The following is a 7,832-nucleotide window of genomic DNA, read 5'->3' as shown; positions in this document are numbered from 1 at the left end:
TGGTGAGTGTATTGTAGCGGTCATCTACTGAAATAGTTGTTAGTGGACAAAAAAACACCATAGTCCTACGTTATATGCGTGGAAATTTTCAGTGGATTTCATAAAACAACCGTAGTCCAAAGACATTTTTGTGAAAACAGTCATTGTCCAGCCAGAAAGATGGTAGCATTTACAAATATCCCATTACTGTAGTAGATTGGCAGTACAGTTTCTTATATACGTGACACCTCATAGAAAAAACGTAGTATTATACTTTTTCTGGTGTGAAGACGTATTTTATGTTTTGAAACTTCCATATCTCACCCTAGAATGTTCGGCAACTTCTCTGTCACGCCTGTGCTGGGTGTGTGCAGAGCCCTCAGGCGAAAAGTAACGAAGAAGTGAACGAAATTATGAGGCAACCGGATATTAGTTATGGAGACATCTTTAGGTGCAGAAGTATCTCATTGGAAGAAATGTAAGCATCGAAAGGAGAAGAAACAGGATATAATAAAGAAAAAGAAGATTAAAGCAGAGGCACTCTTCAGCCACAACAGAGTATTTTCTCTCAAACAACCATTGTCCACAGTTACCTACATTTACACATGTATTTCTATGAGGCAATTTAAGTAGTAAATGTACAGGGACATCATTTTATTTTTACTTCAATTTTTATTGTACCTGAGCTTTTGAATGTACTTCACTCCCACCCCTTCTACTAATGAAGTTCAACCGTCCTCCACACAGATCCAAGACCGCATATACAGTCATAGTAGCCTTACGGTTGTAGTAAACAGTACGTTCCAAAAATATTCGCGCTTTCCAATTACGAAAGAGCTTTCAATATTGAATCATTTTCGCACAGGTACTGTCGTCCATTTGCCTACGTCGTATCCCGGTTTCCTCTACAAGCTTTTATTCGCCAGCTAGTGGCTCGGCTGTCTTAGCTCTTTTCTGAGAACATTAATTTCTGTTAGGAATTGTACGTCTACGTAATATTATACACATACAATTGTTTAAATTAACTTAAATAAAAGGGCCTCGTTAAGTAATTAACTGTCACGGGATTTCCTTCCTTTCTACGACCCTACGACATAACCACTTGCACTGAGAGTAGATAGTATGTGTGAATAATTTTATCTTTTCGGGTCGGGCAAAGTGAAGATTGAATTTACAGTACGTAAGGTAGGCCTACTCTTTTATAGAGTAGGTACAGAATTATTTCAACATGAGTTACTAGTACGAAGGACGAAACTGGTAATTGAGATTAGGTACAATAGTCTATAGTGTGATAATATGCACATTAGAACTGAAGCCTGTATCGAAATGAACGGCCACCATTTTCAAAAATGTGTTTAAATATCCTTATTATGATGATTTTTCAATTTAACTTCATTCTCTATATTGTACGCTAATGTGCTGTAGACAGTATAATATACACTGCATAATGAATACGTTCGAATGACTAGCTCAGTTTGTGAGTAAAAACACTCATTGTTAATACTGTACTATATTTTGATTAAACAAAAACCTAATGAAAATGATCAAACTCAAAATCGCAATATTTCCTAGTTTACGTAAATAGATGAACTACTTTTCTTCCCTCCTATACCTAGTAAAGTGATTTGTTTGTATATTACGCTAGTATCATCGAACTCCAGTCGTGGAAGGAGGTAGAAAACGGCGTTGATCCAAAGATATAGCCAGGTTAATATTAAAAATGTTAGTAAAAATAAAATGATGTCCCTGTACTTTAGTTTCCCAAGTTTCTACAACACCTGACGAAGTGGCAACACGAATTTCATATTTGAAGTGTCAACAACACCATGCCAGAGAGTATTTTTGATTCTTCTGAAAATTTATGTTTTTGGGCTATGGTTTTTTTTTAACCTTCAATTGCTTTCGAGATTTTGTCTCGCCATTCAAGCACACTCTTGCCTTTAAATGACGCCAGAGGAAAAAATCTAAAAGATTAAGGTCATTTGACCGAGTAGGCTAAGGTATAGATTCACCTCTTCATACAGAGGGACGAGAAACATGCTGGTAGAGTAAATCTCGTACCTTTCTGATTGTCTGAACTGCTGATCCATTATGAGTTTTCTATGTTACTTGCTTATTTAACAACGCTATATCAACTACGAGGTTATTTGGCGTCGATGAAATTGATTTTAGCGAGATATTTGGCGAAATGAGGCCTAGGATTCGCTATAGATCACCAGACATTTGCTTTATGGTTGGGAAAAACCTCGGAAAAACACAACCAGGTAATCAGCCCAAGCGGGAATCGAACCCGTGCCCGAACGCAACTCCGGATCGGCAGGCAAGCGCTTTGCCGACTGAGCTACGCCGGTGGCTCCATTATGATGCATGTTATTTTTAGTGGCATATCATGTTAAGAACTGTGCACATTTACAACTTGGAAATTTTTATGTGCCCAAGTTTATGAATTCCTTGTGTTATTTATGACATGAAATGTGTTCGTAGTTTCATCTGTGAATGATGTCCTGAATGGCTTTGAGTAATTTGAAAGAAATAAAGAATGAAAAACAGATGATGATCCTTGTTTAATTCCCATATTAGTGTCTACTTACTTTTAATATATTATACAGGTGAAAGTTAGAATTTATAAAACAGTTATATTACCGGTTGTTCTTTATGGTTGTGAAAATTGGACTTTCACTTTGAGAGAGGAACATAGGTTCAAGGTGTGTGAGAATAAGGTGCTTAGGAAAATATTTGGGCCTAAGAGGGATGAAGTTACAGGAGAATGGAGAAAGTTACACAGCACAGAACTGCACACATTTTATTCTTCACCTGACATAATTAGGAACATTAAATCCAGACGTTTGAGATGGGCAGGGCATTTAGCACGTATGGGCGAATCTAGAAATGCATATAGAGTGTTAGTTGGGAGGCCGGAGGGAAAAAGACCTTTAGGGAGGCCGAGACGTAGACGGGAGTATAATATTAAAATGGATTTGAGGGGGGTGGGATATGATGATAGAGAATGGATTAATCTTACTCAGGATAGGGACCGATGGCGGGCTTATGTGAGGGCGGCAATGAACCTCCGGGTTCCTTAAAAGCCAGTAAGTAAGTAAGTAAGTAAGTAAGTAAGTAAGTAAGTAAGTAAGTAAGTAAGTAAGTAAGTAAGTAAGTAAGTAAGTAAGTAAGTACGCTAAACGAGTGGAATAAACAGATAACACAAAGAGCCAAAGGAATTTATATTAATAAAGATATATATATATATATATATATATATATATATCAATACGTTACTGTTTGCAGATGACCAGGCTCTTATCGCAATGTCTGAGGAAGAAATGCAGTATGGTGTATATAGGCCTAAGCTAAATACAGTAGCAAAAGCTTATAATTTTGAGACATCAAAATCTAAAATCAAAATAATGGCATTCAAAGGGAAAGACCCTGTAAGACCAAAATTGTAGTGGAAGACATTATTCTTAAACAAGTGTCACACTTTCATTATCTAAGAAATGATATATCCTATAACTATGATAGAGAAGTACAAATAAAACTTTCCAAGTACCAATTAATGTGTGGTATAATCAGAAGAGTTTTAGGAAATAAAACAAAGAAGGGAACACAATTAAAATTCTATAAGGCTATAGCAGTTCCAACCCTCTTATATGGTAGTGAGAATGGGGTCCTAAGACAGAAAGAAATTAATAATGTACAGTAATCAGAAATGTAATTTCTAAGAGCAATCAAGGGCTGCACAAGACTAGAGCATATAAGAAATGAAAGCATAAGGGAGGAATTAGAAATAAAATCTATAATTCAGCAAGTCTGTGATTATAAGAAAAGATGGATCGACCATTTACAGAGAATGGATTATGGAAGTTTTCCGAAGTTGGCAAGGAATTATAAACCAAGAGGAAGACGGGACCCTGGCAGACCAAGAAAGCGATGGAGTATTGAGCTGGAACAGGCCATGAGGCTTATACCGCGAAGAAGAAGAAGAAGAAGAAGAAGAAGAAGATGATGATGATGATGATGACCGATGGCAACAGCCAGTCAGTACGTTAAAGTGAAAACAAAACTTACTGGCTTTTAAGGAACTCGGAGGTTCATTGCCGCCCTCACATAAGCCCGCCATTGGTCCCTATCCTGAGCAAGATTAATCCAGTCTCTACCATCATATCCCACCTCCCTCAGATCCATTTTAATATTATCTTCCCACCTGTGTCTCGGCCTCCCCAAAGGTCTTTTTCCCTCCGGCTTTCCAACTAACACTCTATATGCATTTCTGGATTCGCCCATACGATTTGAGGGAGGTGGGATATGATGATAGAGAATGGATTAATCTTGCTCAGGATAGGGACCTATGGTGGGCTTATGTGAGGGCGGCCAGGTGGATTAGATCAATGGAGGAAGTACATTATTCCATCGGGAAACGAACCCGCGAATTTCCAGCTTGCAGAGCCACGTCTTAACCGCAACACTGCCGGCACTCTTACTGTAACAGATACATATTTACTCTCCGACACAGACCAGTTCTTATAATATTGATAAAGACTTATGATGGTGTTATTAGTGTTATTTTTTATTATTGTTATTATTAGTGAGTTTAATCTGGAACTATGGAACCTCATGTTAAGATTATGTACTGCACTTCACACACGTTGAAGTCCGATTAGGAAATTTAAAGCTGTAGAAGAGAAAAAAAAGAAGTAAGACAAAATGCTCCATGTTACTATAATTAAACTCTGAATCTTGTAATTCCTATTTAACTGCGAAAATGTCTAATTAGTTAACAGATGTTCATGCAAATTTAGCAGTTATATTGCAAGATTAGTTTTCAGTCTCGTTAAATTTAGAATGACTTTCATTAAATTTGTAACAGCATTTCAAGAGTTAGTTAAGAGTCTTTCTTTGCTGCTAAATGAAGTCTGTTACATTTTATTTCTCGTTTTTGTAACTCTTACTTAGAATCAGGATCCGTTCTTAGTACCTGAATACTAAGAATTGCAAAGTATCTCGTAGAAATAAAACTCTAAACCGTTGTAGTGAATTCCAAAGCTTTTAGCGTCGTAAATGGCGCCTTCCGAATGTCATAAACTTAAAAAATAAATGCGTTTTCTGGAGCCATGTTTTAGGTCGTAAGGAAGATTATCTGTACTGTAATGCTTTCGATTTCGTCGCTTTGTAATGTATTCATGCACAGGTTAAAATGTATTTATGAATATATCCTAATACAGTTCTATGATTACGCACCATTGACCGAATCACTAAAGTAAAAATATTCCTTCATGTATGTATGTATGTATTTGTTTACACTTCAAATAGGTAAAGACCCGGTGGCAGTGGTAACTAATTGCACTCAATAATAACAATTAATAATAAATCGCAATTAATAATGATATAATAATAACAATAATAATAATAACAACAACAAGAAACATCCTAAATTAAATGAAGCACGATCACTTAAAATAACATTTAAAGTAAATCTAATTTGTATCTTTACGCTAAGTTCGAACTAAAACCCACGAATATGATATGTTCAAACCTGCAGAAGTACCTTTCAGCACTACACTCATTTCTCTGTCAACTGACTCAATGCACTGGAACTACGACACATATCACTGACACTATCCTGATTTCACTAACACTTCAAAAACATTTCACTGTTCAAATAATTTGCACTACCATCACTACCACTATCATAAACTATAAAATATCACTGACATAAACACACTTCACTGACACAACACACTTCACTGACACAACACAATTCTTCACTAATAGAACACTTCAAATAACAAAACATCAATAATTACATCCTTATTATTCCGTATAATGGTACTTACTATATTAACCTCAAAATCGCTAGGATAGACCTTATTGCAAGCTATGTTAGCACGTTCACTATAACTCACACCCTTTCACTGTAAATCAACCTCTTTTTTTTCTGCCACTATAACTCTCTGAATTTACTTATAAGCTCATTGCACTTTCACTACAACACACTGCACACCCAATATAAATCACTGGAGATTCACTATGCTTCTCTGCTTACTCACTAGGCTATACATGTAAAACAACAAAATAGTCTGCATAACATACTACCGTCTATTAGTAAAACCCTGTCCGTGAGTGTGTCCCATTTTAATGTTGAATTATTAAGACAACGCTTGAGAGCCCGTTTTTTAATATTTTTTTCTACTGTCTTATTACCTAATCTGTAAGGACTCCAACATGCAGCACCATATTCCATTACTGGACGAAGTAGTGAACTGAATGAGACAAGTCTTCAAAACATCAAGTCAGTCATTAAATTATGATTTTTTTTATTTTTCAGTCAGAATAACGTATGACATCCTATAAACAAACTAGTGTACTTTACATATATAGCATTGTTATTAGAATAAAATATATTTGTTATTAACATAATTGCTTTTTCCAGTGAAAAATAAAAGTACATATTAATTTTATGAATGCTGACTTATCTGAATAAAAATCGACTGTCAGGCCAGTTGCCAGACTTCATAAGACATATTATATTCCAAATACAAGCCATCATTACTGAACTGGTTCAGGAGTTGTAGGAGCTGAAACGAGGCGACGGATAGCGTTCTACTGTATATCATTGATCATGCATTGCAGAGCAGCCAGTTCGAGAGAGTCTTCCAAATGAGCGAGTTTGATTATGAGTGCAATATCTGTCATCATCTCTAATTCAAGAGTGATTTGAAATCCGTTGAAGCTAAACTAGAGGCTCTTATGCTATATGGTTCGTGTTTAGACTTGGTGTATACGGGGTGATTCACGAGGAAAGGTAAAAAAATTAGGATACGATATCTTAGACCATTTTGAGTGAAAAAGTTCATACGAACACAGGTCCGTTTTCGAACGATGGCGGAGTTAGATGCATTTTTTTTTTTGGTAAAACATTTCGCCCCAGTTTGAATCAGACGTTACCATATGCTGCTGACGTGAGACAAGGTCACCGATGAATGACGTAAGATTGGAATCTGCATTTGAGCAATGTAGATAAGAGAAGAGAAACAAACCGGGTAGTGGGGCATTACAAATGTCACAACAAATACGCTATCACCTATCGGTTCACAGCAGTTCAGTCAGTTACCTGCAGTACAGTAGTTATACAGGTACAGTTATCGGAAGTGTTAAGTTGTGTTTTTCAAGATGCCTTATACATTTTCGACTGCAGAATACGCCGATATTGTGTATGTTTATGGTTTGTGCGTTGGGAGTTCCTTGCGTGCCGTCGCTGAATATGAACGACGCTTTCCAAACAGAAGGGTACCATATCGAAGAGTATTTACTGTCTATGGGGTTGGATGAAAGACTTGGTATAGCAAAGGAAGGGGGAAACGAGAGAGGCGCTAATCGACCGTATTTTGGATGCGGCATAAAGACAGCCACGTGCAACTCTCCCGAGCGATGAGCGTGATTCACACCCGAGCGCACCAGTGCATTGAAGCAGAAGGAGGCACCTTAGAAAATGTGCGAAAACATCGACCCCGACATCTAGAATATTAAGTATGTATGCATACGTGAATACAAACCTTAAATTTGTCCGTTATCTGTCTCTAAATGCGAGTTAGTACAATGGAATCTCAGATGTTTTTGTGGAATCAAAGAGCCATATCTCCGTAACCGTTCGAAAAAAGGACCTATATTCATACGAACTTTTTCACTTATCAGGGAAGATATCCCAAGTTGTTCGGTAGAAATATGAATTAAATATGCCTCAACTCGCTGCATCAGTATTCAGAAGGTAATAAGTCTAGACTCGTCCACAACGTTACGAAAAATATAAATTAAACAGGATAAGTTAGGAGGAAAGGTACTTGGTGTGAGGAGTG

Source organism: Periplaneta americana, chromosome 1 (genome assembly GCF_040183065.1).
Source record: "Periplaneta americana isolate PAMFEO1 chromosome 1, P.americana_PAMFEO1_priV1, whole genome shotgun sequence".
NCBI classification, from domain to species: domain Eukaryota; kingdom Metazoa; phylum Arthropoda; class Insecta; order Blattodea; family Blattidae; genus Periplaneta; species Periplaneta americana.
Note: the sequence above shows the minus strand (reverse complement) of the source record.